The sequence below is a fragment of the Pieris rapae genome, chromosome 23 (assembly GCF_905147795.1).
Source record: "Pieris rapae chromosome 23, ilPieRapa1.1, whole genome shotgun sequence".
NCBI classification, from domain to species: domain Eukaryota; kingdom Metazoa; phylum Arthropoda; class Insecta; order Lepidoptera; family Pieridae; genus Pieris; species Pieris rapae.
The window spans coordinates 3,337,179-3,356,681 of NC_059531.1; the positions used below are offsets into that span (position 1 = coordinate 3,337,179).

The 19,503-nt window shown below is 31.9% G+C and overlaps 1 non-coding gene across 1 annotated transcript; it reads left to right on the forward strand.

The window, feature by feature from the left end:
- Positions 1-15,668: 15,668 nt before the first annotated feature.
- Positions 15,669-15,750, forward strand: Trnas-gcu. Its single transcript has one exon. It is a non-coding gene; the product is annotated as a tRNA-Ser (tRNA).
- The last annotated feature ends 3,753 nt before the right edge of the window (positions 15,751-19,503 follow it).

Here is a 19,503-nt window from a genome sequence, read left to right on the forward strand (position 1 = left end):
GACGACTTTTTTCTTCGCTAACTCCAGCGTAGTGGTCTTCAGACGATCCGACAACCCATAATACGCGACTGGCAGGAGACGCCTATTCGTAGAAGAAACCATTTCAGGCAGAGGTATGTTCACGAAAACAGACCATTGAGCTGTCTAGCTGTCTGTCTGATATTAAACAAATTGTCTTTTGGCCCAGTGAGTGGTGAGACTGGTTGAAGAAAGACTTGATGTTGGTGAAAGTACACCTTCCATGACGATAGTTTTTGCCGCGCACCACCACTTTGTGGAACCACCTGCCACTGAATTGTTTCCGAACCAATTGGACTTAGGGTCCTTCAAGAAAAGAGCGTACCAACTTTTCAAAGGCCGGCAACGCACTCGCGAGCCCTCTGGCATTGAGTGTTCATGAGCGGCGGTGTCACTTAACATCAGGTGAGCCTCCTGCCCGTTAGCCGCCGCCTGTTCTATAAAAAAAACCAACGATCAAAAGATTCTAGGTTCAAAAAATGAATAGCTATCCAACATAAATTAAATCATTGTTCGGTCAGTGCCGATACAATCAAATCGAACAATACCTATTGATGCCAGACACAAAATAATTATCTGTGAGAGCGTGACAGACTGAATTAAAACTAATGTCAAATGTGAGTTATTAATTTAATCTTATACTTCAATACGTAATTTTAAATATACTTTCTTGTACAAGAAAACAAAACACGATAATACATATGCTTCAATGAGTGCATTGCCCTTATTGCTTATAAGGAATTACAGCGAAATAAAATTCATCTTTATTGTAAAATATTATATACAAAAAATATTATTTTAAAACAAAAATAAATCATTTTTTGTGTGCTGCTTATTTACTTTAAAAAATAATGCTTCCCAGTTTACTCAAAAATCTCAAATCAAGGGCGTAGGGTCAGTCTTTTAAGTCACCAAGGAGTTTTTATATGTTTGTAATAAAAAACTATTTAATAGTCATAATACTAAGTATAGACAATAAATTTTTTTTTCATTAATTGAATTGTTTCTAAACTTAAAATAAAATTAAGCGCCAACTTATATTTTGTTCCCTTTAGAGACTCTTGGGCGTGAGGTTAAACTAAGTTAGTAGTTAAGTAAGTAAATATTGTTAGTGTCTTGTAGAAAGTACTGGTGGCCGGTGTTTACCACAACTAATATAAATAAATCTTGTATATTTGTTTATTGGAAATATTTTTTTTCTACATAGTAATAATAATAAAAATTAAAAATAGAAAATGGAAACCGAATTAAAAATTGGGGGCGAAAAAGGCACCCGTTTTGGAGTCACCGATACTATCTGATATAAAAACTTAAATCTTCAATTATCTGTGTACTTGAACGCCACGATCCAAGAGTACTTTTACGCTAAAAATAAATATAATTAGATGTCACATTATTCAAAACTAGAACTGGAACTATAAATCAATTTATTATCAATACATCACAATGTTGTCGGGCCCTTAGGGCATAAAATTTAAAGACTCCAAAATACTTCATTATCCGTGACAATCGACTATCAATCATCCAAAAGCTCGCAAAACAATAATCACATTATCATTCTCCCATAATAACTAATGCGTTTTCGAAACGCATAAAGAACCCGCTCTTTGAATGTTTTTTTTAAACCCAGACGAACAATAAAACTATATTTATCAAGTGTATATCGGTTTGACATATTGTTAAAGGCCATCACGCATTCGGAGAACGTTTTTCAACTCGCAACAGTATTATTAGAGATATAAAGTAAATTTAAATGTAAAATTATAAAAAACCATATTGTTTACAAATTATAATATGAAAGTAATAATTCCTTTCATTAAACTTGCCTTTATGTTCGACTTCGTTAAAATATAATCATCAAACTTAATAGTTACATACATATCTACACTACATATAACCTAATAAACAAAAGTTAGCATATGAATGGCGCCAAAACGCAAATAAAATTGTAATAAGTCATAGACTATAGATATTACGCGCGTTAGTAAAAAATTACAATAAAATCTCCTTGGATACAAACGTGGAGTTGACAATAATTGAACTGTTTTTTAAATATCGAATTCTGTGTATGAATTATAGAATCGTTTTGACGTTCATAATTCAAATGTTACGATACCTAAACGAAATATATTTAATTAATGAACCATTTTGTCTAACCACGTAATTGTCTTCGTTTAATAATACAGACGCCAACGCTATTAATAATGCTTAGAATGAATTTTTCGAATTCCCAAATGTCATCCAACTTATTAACCGACTTCATTTTTTGTTTTGGTTTTATTTGTTTTGAACGGGCGTTTTGGTTTTGGCGCGGTCATTTCGTTTTTGGTTTTTTTTTTGTTTCATGCCAAGATGAAATATTGTTTACAGATAATTACTTATCCTCTAATAAAGTGTTCTATGGAATCTCTTAATTATTAATGTAAGCATTTTACAATAACTGTTATAAGTAGTCCTGGCAGTTCAGTGTTGAATTAACAGTTGCTTATGATGAATCAAAATATCCTAAGACTTATCGTATATACATAGTAGAACAATCTTTCAAATTTTAGACAGTCGACAGTCCATAAACAATATATTTTTTTATTGTGTATATTACTATGGATACAAGTCTTTCGTTTAACATTTTATATATGCCAGTGTTACCATAAGCTATGTTTAACGAGTTTTATATTTTTTGCTATGGGTGCGCCATTACGATACGGCTCAATGCAATTTCACTTTCATATGTTTGCCATTTATCTATTACATTATATGTAAGCCGTGTATAAAACTGTATACAAAAAAAACTAAATTTAACATTAATTTAGTTAATATCGTATTCGTGGATGAAATTAAGGAAACACGATATACATGTGGCTTTTTACGTATTTAATTTTTAAAAATATAAAGGGAAAAATAAATAAATAAATAAAGCTAATTTAAGAGCTGAAACCTAACTGTGTGATTACATAGAACCTTCATACAAAAACCTTGTTATCAGAGCCCTGATGACCAAGCCTTGGTATTAGAAGTATTTACATCATTCATTATTTTTTTATTTTATCTTGTTATTACATCATCATCATCAGATTTATTTGATCCATTTTCGGGGGAGCCAACCTCCTTGACGATGTCCCCAGTTCACCCAGTCGATGAGCTGCCACGTGGTCTTCTGTTCTGCCGAGGTCTACATTCCAGGAGCAGAACCAAATAAAGGTTTTTATTAAAAATAAAATAAAATACGTTTATTTTGGAACATAAGATCAGCTAGGTATCACTTATTCCACGTCAATCAATTCGAACCTGTAGGCTTCCCTTGGTGTAGTCCTGTTTGAATGTACTTTTACTTATGTATATATTTATTAGGGAATAAAATACTAAATTAAATTAAAAATACATTGACTTTTAAGTCTACACCTCAAGTATAATTATCACACGTCAACACAGAATATGAAATACCATCCGTATCTGACACAATTGAGCGTTTCTTATACGAACCAATCGACTTCGGGTTTAAGAAGAGCGTATTAAACTATTCCATTCTTAAAAGGCCCGCAATGCATTCGCGAGCACTCTGGCAATGTGAGTGTCACTTAACATCAGAGCCCCCACTTTTTTTAAAAGGAGGCATTTAAAAAAAAGATTTATAGACACGCTTTTTTGGGTATAAAGGTTTTCTTAAGATGTTTTCCTTCGTACGAACAAGTGTTAAATGCGCACTTGGAAACACAGTTGGGATCGAACCTAGGAACAAACCTACAGCTAAATATTAAGTAAGTAGTCTTTCAATGATAACTGAATTTATATATATACCATAACTATAATATATTTTAGAAAAGATAGCTTGTAACATATACCTTAGATATATATAGCATTATAATGTGCTGATAATTAATTAATTTAACATCTGTTTCTTAAATTTTTAGAAGTTAATTAATACACACTATAATAATTTTAATATAAAAAATCTATTCTCAAATAAATTAATAAATGTAGTTTACGAAGCGCGTGATCGATAGACCTGTAGATCGGATCTATAGATCATATCGACGTGAAATGGAATGCGTGAGTAAGACAAAATATAATTAATGATTTCACATCAAGAATCGTTTTGCAGACAACTTGGCGTCTTTAAACAAAGGGCAATTTTTTGAAGAACGTTCTTTTTAACACAATTAATCATTCTTGTGCATTCTTATATGTAGATCGACCTATTGTTGAACATGGACCTGCAAAGCCTTTTGTTACATTAACACCTGTTTCGTTGAACGGTTTTATTTGGTTTTTGTTAAGGTTTCAGCAGAGTCGACACTGCTGGAGTGGCACTGATGTCATTCGAATTATGTTAGCGACATTCTTTTCTATGTACGCATTTACAGCATGTGTTAAAAGAAAACATCGTAAGGAAACCGGCATAGCAGGCTGACCAACAGATACGGAAATCCGTGGCCCCACTGTTTTTTTTTTATAGAACAGGGGGCAAACGGGCAGGAGGCTCACCTGATGTTAAGTGATACCGCCGCACACTCTCGATGCTAGAGGGCTCGCGTGTGCGTTGCCAGCCTTTTAAGAATTTGTACGCTCTTTCTGTTATATGAATACAGCATCACTTGGCATAGACGTCACTCTCTATATGCGATTTTAATATATGCTCTAAAGGAAACTGGATTGCCTAGACCCTACAAGTCGACGGCGTGTGTCAGGCACCGGAGGCTGATCATCTGATTGACCAATGATTATAAAACATATATAGCTCATCTGAGGCCCAGAACTAAAACGGTTTTAGGCTTTTAATTATTATTTTTTTCACATTTCGATAAATTTTTTCACATTTATAAAAAAAACATAAACAGCCGTCCACTATCTTGGCTTGAGGAAGGTAAAAGATTGTCTTTGAGATGTGGTGCTGGAGGTAAATGATAAAAAACTGCACCAAGACATCGATCCTAACCAAACTCCGTATATGGACTACCCATATACCGACAATGAATTATATAATAAATCGGCCATATAATCAGCGAAGGCAATGAGAGATGACGACTTGGAGAAACTGATCATGGTTACACTGAAGGTAAAATTTGGTACCACCCAGATGGTGCGACCAAGTGAAAGAGTAATGGTCTTCAAAACTGTATCAGAGAGGTACTAGACAGAAACCGGTAGAAACTGATTCTCCGCTCCAGATGTTTCCTAGCTGACCAGCTGAGAGATCAGAATTTACAGATGTTGTTTAGCAGCTTACCTATTTCCAAACCACTTTGACTTCGGGTCTATGAGCAATAATAATATATTTAAAGACGCAAGCGATTGCTAAACAAACATTTTGTTACTGAATTTTTAATCAAACTTATTAATGAACAAACCTATAAACATACACAAAACCGAAGTCATAAAGAGTTAATTGAAAAAAAAGTCGAAAAATCAAAAACTATGAATTATGAAACGTCTTCCTAGAAGATACAAGCATAAAAAAAAACAAATATGCGACCATTTTTTTCAACTGACAACACCCGACGTCAGCTTTTTGTTGCCCGTTTTGAAAATTAAATTATAGGTTATAATTTTAATATGATAGGTGTGTAATAATTTATCTAGGATTGTGAGATCTTATCGCTTTATGATTGTCTATTAAATCTTTTTATTTTATCTATGCTCAAACGTCACATATGTTAAATGAATGGATTAAATAAAAATAGCCTATTTATAGTACATTACAAATTACATTACGTTTAAGTTTATTAAATTTTATATTAGTACACAATCTCCGAGTAAAAGCCTCCTCCAAATTTTTCTCATTCTCTTCGTTATCTCTTTTATTTCTTATATGGTGGTTGTACTCTCCATTCCAAGTTATTGTCTTTTGACCTATCACGCGGTCAATGTGACATTTGTGAAATGTTTGAGTACACATCTGTTTAATACATGATCAAGTTCATTAATAATTTAAGTAGATCTTTGAACAATTAAATTATTACTCATATGTAAATACAATACACTAGCGAGGCCTCTGGCATTAGAGTTCATGTGTTTTCTTCAGGTTTGTTTCTTGATCTATAAAAAACATTGCTGAAAATAAACCAGTCCAATAGGCATTTTTTTTGAATTTTCTAGATAATGTAGGTATGTAGTCATCGGGGGTATTAAATAGCTTACATAAGTGGCATTGGTAACTCGGATGATAAAACACTACTACCTATTTTTTTAACTACTATTTGTTTGACCTTTATAGCAAATCCCAAAAACATGCCTCTTAATTTAATTTTGAACATTATTTCCTTTAAATTCGTCTCCGTTACTTTTATGCCCATAGCTTGTTCAGTAAACCTATCGTAACCATACATTGGACACTCGGTCAAAACATGTAACACCGTCTTCTCATCGTTCAATAGGCTTAATAATAATACTCACTTATTATCCTCTTGACATCTTCTAGCAGCGAGCTGGTGACAATCAGCTATATATCCAGCTTCGAAATATCAGCAGAACTTTATCCTCTACATTCACTTTGACAGCCGCAGTTCCAAGCATTTTTAGGCTGCAAAATTTTATTGGTTGTTATCACATAGGTACATTGGTTGCACAAAATAAAACCAATTGTTTCGTACTAGTTACATATCAATCATATCGTCATAGCCAATTCTTATATTATTTTATCACTACATGCATATTATAAAAATACATTATTACATGTTATATATAAAATTCATACTTGCCTATCAGGTTTAAAAAAAATGATCATGAAACAGATTCGGAAATCTGAGGCCGTGTCACTGATTTTTTTTTTATTTTGCATAAAAGAAATATGACCGCCTTAGTCTTCTCAAAAGTTCTCATTTTAACAACTTTTCAATATAAAAACTTTTTGAAACATTTTGTTAGTCTGGTCCAACAATTAATTATGGGTAAATAATTATGGATAAAATTATGGGTACCACACAATTACCTGTTTACTCAATTGTCAATATTTGTCCAGTCGCCACAAATTCGGGCTGATGTCATCTTATCATCGTGTGTGCATGATTCTGGTCACTCTTGGATGCTGTATGCTTATCAGCGTGAGGTCCATCTCAACTTCAAGTGGCAAAGACCACAAGATTAGCGCGTTCATAAAAACGTCTTTAGATGTTCAGCCCCAAACTCCATTATACTGTATAATCGAATTAAAACGATCCGTTTTTGGTGTATTTGAAATGCCGAAAACAGTGTTATTTATGTTCACATTATCTCAAACGGGGATCTCGTCTTTTGCCGCTAGTTTTTGTCACCAAAGAAAAAACGCGGCGATACCTTTTTTAACTTTGCGATTTTTATCTTTATGATATCATTGGTAAACTGTTAAGGTCCATCAAATCGGCAAATATATCGTTTAAGTATTTATTAAATTAAAGAGTACTTTGTTAGGTCTAAAACCCCCACTCGAGCACTCAGCACCCGGTAGTAGACTCATAGGTTGCCCTAGAGGGCTATAACAACTAAGGCTTTCAAGAAAAAGCCGGCAACGAACTTGCGAGCCCTGAATGTGAGTGTCGTTGGGCGGCGGCTATCACTTAATATCAGAGCCCGTTTGCCTACTTTGTAAATAAAATAAAAAATATAAAATTATTTATTTATTTAGCAATATGTACAATAGGATTCAGATTGAGGCCTGTAAGTCAGAGACCTGTGGCAGGGAAACTTCGCTCATTTTTAAATTTACAAAGTTTCAACAAGTCGTATTCAAAAAACATTTGATTTAAAATTAAAATAAAAACGAGAGTACTGTAAAAATAATAAATATGTGAATAAATTATAATGAGTGTGTACTATTGTGTATGTATTGTGTGTTAAATTATAAATACAGTATGGAACTGGATATATATAACAAACACAATAAAGTGAATAAATAAAAATTTATATATATATATATAGTGTTATTAAGGGCGTGGATAGAATTGGCAAGACACTTCGTCATACATTGTTTAAAATTACGATTAATTGAGAGAAAGAAAAGCGCCTTTGGGGTCACAGGTATCGTCTCCCACATAAATCTTGAGTTGGCCCTTTGACCATTTGTCTATTGCCAAAAATACGATTTTATATTAAACCCAGTTCGTTCTAATGAAATCAATTCGAAGGGTTACTCTTTATACAAAATAAAACATCGACAAAAAGCCCCCTCTGGATTTATGTGCCGCAATATCGCGGGCTACTCGATTGCGAGGATTTTGCATGGGTTAACTGCTGATTAGTAAGTTCTAATATCATAGATGAGTGTAAAAAACGGGATTATGAGAATCTGTTTAAATTTAAAAATGAAATGATCGTGGTCTTATTATGAGAGTGAAACTTCTTTAGGCGCTTGATTTTTTGCGGCGTCACGACGATGTGCAGCGTTTTTGTTGAAGAAAAGAGAGAGAGCTATTGAGAGAGTGAGAAAATATACACGCTATTGGTTGATGTACTCGTTTAGTACGCATCGACCCGCCGCCTTCTCAAGTTTAGGACATTTTATAAAACAAACCCGTTACAAATAATTATTTTTGGATTTATTATCGGTCAATTTAGAGATATTAACACTATTAAGCAAAGCAAATCATCAGCTTAAATAAGTCTTTATTGGAAGTATTGCAACGTTTGTAAAATACCTACTTATTTTTATGATTCTGACGCATAACGTATTGTGATGATATATAATATTTTAGTGATACTATAACAATTCGAAAGAGGATTAATATAGAAATTACGCTAAAATAGCAAACGTAGAAAATATAAAATTTATAATATATTACGTTAATCCTTTATTTTTTCAAGCATACTAATAAGATAAAATTATGTTTTCCAAGTTTTATTTAACGTAGATTTCTACTGGGCTAAATGCCCGGAAATTGTTTATTAAAGATGAAAAAGACTTTGCTGCTGCTGCACAAAAAATTGCAATATTTATCAATAGTTTTTCATCTAATTTACATAAAATAAGTAACTTATACATATTATAATACAAAATACTAAGACAATACAGAAAGCCAAAACAGATTACATAGAAAAACAATTTATGTATAAAAAACAGAAAACAAGCAAGCGCATTAAAAGACAAAGATACATTTAAAAAAAAACAAAAGAATAAAATTAAAAACCTGAATTTCGACATTTAAAAGCAACAAATAATACTAAGAATTTAAAACTACTACGTAAAATAATCAGAGTCTTCCCGCTTCGCCAAGTACTTCTTGACTACAAAAAAATATCACATGGAACATTTCGTAAAACAAAAAACGATTTAAAACATTGGCGGAGAGTTAATCTTGTCGATTCTAAGCCCTTGATTTGAGAAGTAGTTTAATTAGAAGCATTTAATATGTATTTCTTTTTAGACGTTCATTTATTTACGTAAATGAATAAATGGTTTTGTATTTAGCATTGAAGAACGTGCATATTGTCACGTGTTGTCGCGACGAAAAAGTTACAGCAAATCTACAATATATCTTAAACATTTCAACTGAAGGAATTCTGTGAATTCGGTTGCTAGGTAACGGGCCGCGGGGGGCGTGGCAATCAATACCATCTTGCCTTCACCTCAACCTCGCTTTTGCTTTCAGCGAGAGAATGAAGATTTCGTTTGTTATTAAAAAAACGGGCAAATATGTATTACTAATTAAACACCCACATATTTTTTTTATAATTCATACAGTTACAGAATATATTAATAAATCATTTTTTTATTTATTGTTTTTTTTTTCTTACTAGGCTTGCCTGGAAGAGATCGCTTGTTAGCGATAAGGCCACCCGTTGCATCCCTTGTAATTTATATATATTGTGTTATTTGTGTTTATTTCTAGCAACGAAGTGTGAATAAATAAATAAAATTTGTTAGATTTTACGGCAAAGTATGTTACTGAAATACAATTATTTATAATATCAAAAGCCATTGTTTTCAAAACACACTTCCTTGAAAAAGCTAAACCATGCAAGGGGATTAGGTCCCGAATATGATTCTGTCCCATTCGGTATCGTTACTCTTGGTCAGTGGGGCCGCTATAAGGCTTTTTAAGGAAATATCAAAAAGGTAGTCGTTATCAGTGGAGACCAGAGAGCTGACAGCTGGCAAATAATTAGTCTAGCTATTAAAAGGGTGAACGCTGTATTTAATTTGCAATATTTGTTTGAAAATAAGTGTTGTTTGATGATTGGCTGATTTAAAAGAGTACCGAGAGTTTTTTACGCCGGTTTTTTCTCTCGGCCTACACCCTCTGTCTTCTTTGCCGATGCGTAGAGATTTTGTGACAAATTTAATGACGTGGAATAAGTTATACCTATATTTCATATTCCAAAACAAACATATTTTTTTATCACACCAAGTGTGGCTAGTTATAATATTTATGTGTGCATTTCTGAAATAAATAAATAAATATTATTATTACTTACTAGATGACTCGATGAACTTCGTATCACCTACATATATTTGAGTCGATACTTAATTTAACATTTGTAAATCAAAGATATCGGACCTGATACCATACCTAGGAAACACTAATTTCTGAAGGGTAATTTTATATATTATTATTTATGATTGCCACTGTTTAAACCTTTCCTGAACTTCCACAGACCATAGACAATATTTAGCCAAATTGGTCCAGCCATCCTCGAGTTTTAGCGAGACAAACGAACAAATCAAAAAAAACAAACAAATTTTTGGTTCAAAGATACTTTATTTCTCAAAGAATTACGACTTGGTTAGTTATTTACATGTGTTATGAAATTATTTGAAGATATATAAGATATATATATATAAGACTGAAGTATTTCCAAACCAATTCGACTTAGGGTCCTTCAAGAAAAGAGCGTACCAATTCTTAGAAGGCCGGCAACGCACTTGCGAGCCCTCTGGCACTGAGAGTGTCCATGGGCGGCGGTATCACTTGACATCAGGTGAGCCTCCTGCCCGTTTGCCCCCTGTTCTAAATAAAAAAAAAGATAAGCTATATAAAATAAAAATAAAATTTTCTAACAATATGTACAATATTATTTACAGAAGTGCAGGTAGCTCGCATTGATGTTACAACATGCATTTTGTGACTATTGAATAGTAAAAATTTCTTACACTCTCGTTCTCAGTTATATATAATACCTCTTTTGTAAATACATATTTATTCGTTTTTAACATAGCTTTATATATGTATGTATTTTTATTATTGCAATTTTATAGTTATGTTGTTAATTTTATGTACTTTAAAAAAAAAATTAACTGTTTTAAAATCAAAATGTTCCAACTATATTTAGGATTGATTCCAGGCTTTTAAGGTCCTTTTCCACTCTGTACCTATCAAGCCAACCACCAACCAACCAACTTCCATCTGCATCACTAACAGTACATGCATAGTTTAAATATATTTAGTTCCAGTTAATTGTGTTCCGAAAAAAGTTTCTAATCGTAAAAGCTTTATTATCGCATAAACTGTGTGGGGTACGTCTGAGCCAGACTCCACCGATACAGTATTAGCGCACAAAGGTCGCCTGTCTGACGCAGGCACGGGGGTGAGAATTATGACCTGTCATTATCAGAAATACCTGGATACTAATTTTAATACTATACATTAAAAAAACAAATACTTATTGCATTTGAGTATTATAATAAAGGTTACATTATTCCGATTAAACAATCACACACAGTTCTTCTCTTTCGTTCTATGCACTGGATTTTAGAACTGGCAGTAAATCTAAAATTAGGAGCATTTGATATATATTTCTTTGTTGACGTTGATAAGTGTACAATGTGTTACCTCTATGAAAAAATGGTTTTTAACTTCGTGACCAAGTGACCACGATCTGAGATATACATCTTAATCCAAATATTGTTAAAGTGTGCCAATAACCATTCGACGGATTGTAATAGCCGTCTGTCATCACAAGCTATCTATGGTAGGTCGGATCGGTGTATGTGAATAGACATTTGTATGAAAATGACAGGTCAACTTAAGATTATAACTTACACAAATTTAAAATAATTAAAAAGCTATTTAATGTTTTAAACGTAAACATGTATATTTTAATATTATATGTACGGTTTTATTTACTTTATTTGGTTTATATTGATTATCAAATATGAGTAAAGAGCGAAGAGATTGCATTCTATGCGTCGCCAAAAATGAATTGTCTTCATAGGATTTATTATTGGAATGGAGATTAACGCCTGTCACGGTCTGATATCAGATTGAAAACAATCGTAGAATAACTATTGGGATCGGGCGTTAGTAATTACAAACGAACTCGGTTGTCCAAATCCAATGCGTGTTTGACAAATGAAAGTGATACTTAGCGCTGTCATACCCTGTGATATATCTTGTTATCTAGGAATTCCAAACTAAATATTTGTTTAGTCTCATTTAATTAATACAAATTGTCCTTCACCAGAACGATAATAGCCCTGTCTGGTTGATGGGTCACAAACACAAATATATGAACCATAAAGCCCCGATTACGTTTTATAAACACTACATTTATAACGACTTTATGATTGTATTATTTATTTTATGTAATATATTATCCTGGGACTTTTGATTTTTTCTAAATGCCTCTTTCAAATATTTAAAATTTCTTGCGTTGACCATTAATTTATAGTATTCGGGTAACGTGATCAGTGTGGAAGAGGCTTTTTTTATTATAGCAATTAATAGATAAGTACCTGGATGATCGAGCTGTACTCGGTATTTTTTATATAAATATATTTAATATAAATTGTGTTTTTGAAAAAAAAATTAAGTACGAATTACATACTAATAAAATGATGATTCATGAATAATATTTTTCGATCGTACCGACAGAATAATAAAAAATAAAACGACATTTTCTAGAAATGATTCCTAGCTAGATCGATTTATAGTCCCCGAAACCCCCCGTTTAATAAATTTCATGAGAATCGTTGGAGCCGATTCCGAGATTTCAATTATATATATCTATATACAAGAATTGCTTATATTGCTATTAAAAAAATTTAAAGGCCAACAACGCACTTGCGTGTCAGAAGACAGTAGCATCAGATGAGTCTCCTCGTGTATTGTTCTATAAAAAATGATAATTTACGATTCATTGAAAAAAGTCTATTGTTTTTAATTATTTTTTTGTACTTCTGAAAAGTATAACACGAATAAAAAGTCTCCTCCATACTCGTAAAATGTTCTACAGGCTCCGGCGACGCAGGCGCAGGCAGTTACGACGCTACGAGCGCGACCGGGACGCGCACTAAATTTGAATATTTTAATCCTTAATTTAAATTTTTGACATTTTTATTTTATGTTGGTATTCGTGTACTTTAATTTTTGAAGTTATTTGTCATTTGTCGGTTCGGTTATGGCGCCTTGTCTTGGTATCATCTGTAAAAAAACAATACATGCATATCTTTGCTGTCCGATATATTGTATATAAATTCTTTATCTATTCGGTATGAGAGTGTGCAATTATTTAATCAATTACCATCTCAAATTCGCAATATTGGTGTGTTTGAAAAATTCAAAAAGGCAGTAAAGATGCATGTTAGATTGAACATAATTGACTAAAATTGGTACGGCTAATGGCGACGTGTATCTCGCTCGTATATATAATATTAAGTTTCTCATGTAAATAAAATATTTTTCTTTTTGTAATGAGAAATAAAGTTGTTTAAACATTAAATTCGCAATATAGAGAGGTATGTTAGGAACGTAGTCAGTGAAAGCAAAGATGGTGTACTGTTCAACCTAAAGGGATAATCTTCGACCAGTCTACTACCGACCCTAGTCGCTAAGTTGAAGAAGTTTTATATTCTTAGAGGCATTCATAAGCGCGTTTCAGTGTATAACGTCATCAAAGTGATTTGTACGCGCAGATTATCGTTGTCGCTACGCGTGGTCACTCAACGCCGTGTTGTTGTAAATAAATCAATAAGATTTTACCGGCGGACTTGTTAATAAATATGCGTTTTGGATATAATATGCAGCTGCAACCTGTTAACTATGTAAATGACAAATATTTCGATATAACTCATTTCTTTAGTTCATAATACACGTAAACTCTATATAGTCTGTGCACAAAGATAACTGTCGTCAATTTGGTGTCACTGCTAAATAATTATAGTTCCACAGTTATCCTGAATACTATTAAAAAATATACAATATTTGTGAATTATGAATTATGCATGGTAATAATCGATCTTTTTCCGGGTTAGAGGAATTACATATATGGAAAGAAAACAATTAAAGTCAATTAAATACGTTATATGGCGATGTCGAAAATTAAATATTATTTTAAAATTGTCTAATTATTTATAAATCCTAATTAATATATTCCCAATTTTTTGACCCTAGCTAATGTCTGCAATGTCTAAGAACATGATTTATCATTGAAGTTGTCAAACAGTTCAGTTAATAATATAAATAAATTCATATATTTTTCTATACCCTATATTTATCGTTTTAAATTCAAGGACAAACCAAACAAATCTATTTGAATGGCGCCAAAATTTGAATATGCCACAGAATTTGCGCAAATAGAAACTCCGTAATACATACTTAGTTCGACCTTTGACCATTTAAGAATGTGTCTATAGAGAAATGTTGTTTTATTCTATATTTAGACGTCATTATACTTGGCGTTCAATTGTGACATGAAGCTAGGTAATAAATGAGTTGTTTTTGTGAATAATATGTATTCATTGTAGAATATTCTGTATTATTTATATTAATTTAAATAATACTATAATAAGGTGTCGTTAATCATGTCAATCTCACTATATATTTAATATTTAAAAAATGTTGGCACGTATATATAAATTATGATATAGATATATTATATGTGAACCAATTAAAGGAGATGTAACCCCGAGGCACAAGATATTTAATATTCATTTCTCCGCAGTAGAATGTACAGAGAGATATCATTTTCACACACACACAATTCAGGTGTTAGTACATTGGCTCAAAACTACGCTACGATCTTGGCCGTAGATTTCTATTTTGTGATATTTTTTTTTTAATAAGCATGTAGGTAATCTGCCTTTTGTGACACGCGAAGATATAGGTCTAATGTCTGTGCCGCTTGTTAAAAAATAGTCATACAGTTTTTACCTTTAAATTTTTTTTAAAGCGATATTAACTTTTACCGAGCGATAAATAATAAACGCGTGGCTGTATCTCAAGGCCAAGAGGCTATTTAATTAACTCATCTTCATAATTATACTATTAGTGACTCGCCATCTGCGGATTAGTAAAATTATGTCAAAATAAATTCTTTATTCAAATTTTTATAATTTGTAGTGTTGCCATAATAAAATGATTTATGTGACATAAGTTGTTGGACGTAAATGTTAACCGTATTATAATTATGTTTATTTCAACTATAAAATGAGTTCACGATTTTGATAGTTTGAATATTTAACGTTTTTAATTAATTTAGGTTTCCGTAATAAGTAACAAATTATGTAGGTAATTTAAAGACTTAAAATATTTTTGACGAAATAACGGCATCGGGCATTTTAGCGGGAAAACTTTTTTTAATGTTAATGGCGCCAAAATTTAATTTAGAAGTCCTATGATTCAAAAGAGATATAATCATAATGATAAAATACTTATTATATATATTAATCGTATTATAATTTTATCAAATATTATCATATGATAGAAAAAAGTATTGTTATAAAAAAATTCAGATCGCTTGCGCAAGACGAGGTGGCCGAGTGGTTAAGGCGTTGGACTGCTAATCCAATGTGCTCTGCACGCGTGGGTTCGAATCCCATCCTCGTCGAAACGTTTTATTTTTTATATTTATAAATCGTTAATGTTTCTGTACGAATTAAAATAATTATTGCGATTTTTTTGAAATTGTACTTCGTTTTATCTTATTGTTAGAAGTTAATAAATATAAATTTACTCATCTTATATAATATATTATTGTCTAGTTTCGAAGCGTATAAAAAAATCTTGAATATCTAGCTTTTGCTTTATCCTTTATTGTATTATATGTATATTGTATGATCTTCTTTCATAAGAAATAATAATAGTAAGATTTAATATTTATGTAAATATTATGTTTTTACTAGTTTTTCCCTTGGTTTTTGATGTATATATTTTTTTTCATAAAAAAAATTTAAAAAAAATTAACTTTTACTTGAAACTGGCATAAATTTATAACTATTGCCACTATGTATAAAAATAAAATAAATTGTCTCTGTCATTGTCATTACGATCTAACCTAACTTAAGACTAATTATAATTCCATATTAACTGAACGGGACGAAAAACTAAAATATTAAATACATATAATTATAATATCTACTATTTTCACAAAATTTTTGTTTATAATTGTCTTTGCTCATAAAATATATCATTACGAACTTAAGACTAATGAGTAATTAAAAATTAAATTATTTACTAAATAGTATAAAATAAATAAAAAAGTAAAAAATAGTTTACAATCCAAGATGTATCCTATCCCATATACCTACAGGTATCACTTATAAATTATCCCCAATTTTTTATTTGATACTTAAGGAGTTTGAGGTTTGTCACTAGAGTAGCGTAGCAAAAAGTTCAATGTTAGTGTACTAAAAGCTAGACTAGGCATTAGAGAAACGAAGTTCGCGGGGGCAGCTAGTATTTTTATAGAATGCTTATTAACAAGCGTACCAATTCTTAAAAGGTCGGCAACGCACTCGCGAGCCCTCTGGCATTGAGAGTATCCATGGGCGGCGGTATCACTTAACATCAGGTGAGCCTCCTGCCCGTTTGCCCCCGGTTCTATAAAAAAAAAACAATATATAGACAATATTTCGTTATAAGTGAAGCTGTGGTCTCAAATCACGTGTCGCCACGTGGCCAAATCATCCATGCATTGTTGTTTATGAATATTGTTACGTCGGACACGCGTCCATAACCCCTGAGTATACTTGGTGAGCCCGTTTAATGCTCTGTTAAATATGATCGCGGATTCATTAATGAATTGGAAACTCTCTGTCACATGAAAGTCAAAATGAAATATTTGGGCCTGTTTCACAATGTATGGATATAGTACCAAATAGCTATGCAACACATAAATTTAATAAACTTCACTTTTCATGAATGCTGTTTATCCTACAACTAAGTAATAGGTAAATAGCTTATTTGGAACTTATCCGGACATTGTGAAACAGGCTCTTAGTATTTCTAAATACCTGTTATCTCGGGCTAGTAGAAAATCATAAATCTTTCCAAATAAAGTCGTTAAAGTACATTCTTAACTAATATGGCTCGGTCTGAAACAGATTTCTGCATCTGTTTCATGATCATTTTTAAATCTAATAGGCAAGTAGGTGGTAAGCCTACAGTGCCTGACACACGTCGTCGACTTTTTGGGTCTAAGACATGTCGATTTCCTCACGATGTTTTCCTTCACCATTCGAGCAAATGTTAAATGCGCACATAGAAAAACTCCATTAATGCACAGCCGGGGCTCGAACCTACGACCTCAGGTGTGAGAGTCGCACGCTGAAGCCACTAGGCCAACACTCCTCTTAACTTACATACTTCTTGCTTAACTTACATAGTTATAAAAATTAATAGATAGAAAACTAACGAGTTTTAAAATTTGGTCTCTGTGGCAGTGTACCTACTTTCGTATTAACTAAGTACCTAATCGTATTTCACAGAACCAACTCTGGTGTCTTCGGCACTACCACTTGTACTTGACACCCACGGAACATGAGGCTTTACTCCAAAAGGATTATCTCAATTACATTTAAAAAATTACCTTATTTAACGAAAAATAATCTACTATATAGGTATGCAACAGTATGGAGATTAGAGAATTTATTTCAAATTAGAGAATTTATAAAATTAATAAAAAAAACTCAATATAAATTCTAAAATATATAATATTTTTTGTAATTAAAATTAAAAGAAAATAAAAAATAAAAATAAAATGTAATTAATTAACTATTACATTGAGAATTAGAATGTAATTAATTGTTATAGAATTATTACTATCATTGCTATCGTTATTATATATTTTTGTTATTAATGGCTTCGAATAAACCGTAGTAGTGACAAGAAAAAGATGGTACGTAACAGAAAATAAATGTACACAGCTGTTTTACATCCGCCATTTTGTCTATAATTTCCAAGGTCATGTTATTTACTGATTTGTTTAAATGCTAAATTATGGGCTTGAATTAATATTTTTAACAGTATCAAACGTGTAAAAGTAACTAAGAACCCTTCAAAGATTTATATAATAACATGAAACGCAAACACAATTGAATTCCAAGTAAGATTTTTGTTGTCAATAAATTATGACGTGCAATGTAAGCGAAAGGCGATTGGTATCGGAAGTAGGGCGGGACGGCGACGCGTAGAGGGCAACTTCCGGTATTCCTCATAACTCATCATCAGCACACCCCGGGAGGCATGGGAAAGATTACGGAGGGGATACGCAAAATAAATTTAAAACATAGCTCCCTAAATTACGCGTTTTTACTTGTCGTAAATCGTTATTCAAGTTGGGGAAGTTGTTTGACAATTGCATAGTGCAGACGACAGTGTTAGTTTATTTGAAACATGCTGCAGTCTGATTTACAATGAGGAAAATAAAAATATATTGGATTTGCGTTCACTAATTGTCATAAAATCTGATAAAGCCAAGATTACTGATTAGGATAAAAAAGCCTTTTTTTAGGTTATTAAACGGGTGATTCTTTCCATTAATTTTTGTAGGTATCTAAGTCGGCTTCGAGAAAAAGTCCACCCAAGTCTTCGCTAACTCATCTTCAATGACCCACGACGTGATAAATTATATCTTTAGCACATAAGTTCTCATGTAAGTAACTATTGATATGAATAAAAGTCTTTAAACCTTTCATTCATATTCATTGCTAATGCTCAAAATCAGCAGAATTTTTCAAATACCCTCTGCAAAAACCAACCTAGGAGTTCAGACACCTCTCATTTAAATTCTTCGCGAATAAATAAATACTTATCCAGAGCTTGATATATCGTTATGTGTGCTGATCAATTTAAATTTAAAAAAGGCATTATTAAGTTTCTATCTGATATCTAATCCGCATTGTTGAAAAATAATAATATCGGGAAAATTGTGTATCATTTATATTTACTAATTTATGTTCTCTATTTATGTAATATTTAGCTACGTTAGAAACATCAACTGAAATCAAAATCATCTATTCATATAAGTAACAAAATTATGATATAAACGTAAAAAAGAAATAGATATTTAATGTTTCTAATTTTAAATTTATTGCCAGTTCCCAAATCAAGGGCGTAGGTCGGTAGAAATGAACTGGCAATAAACTCTCCGCCACTCGATTTAATCGCAGGTTTTTGTTTTATACAGTAAATATAGCATAACATATATATGATGTGAGGAACTTTAATATATACTCAAATTAATTTCTGTCTCAATAATATTTCTAGTATCGTATTTTTTATTGCCAAAAGCCTCGGGTACTTTAACTGACCATGATGTACTAAACACAATAGTATAATATCCAACACACAGTATATTCAA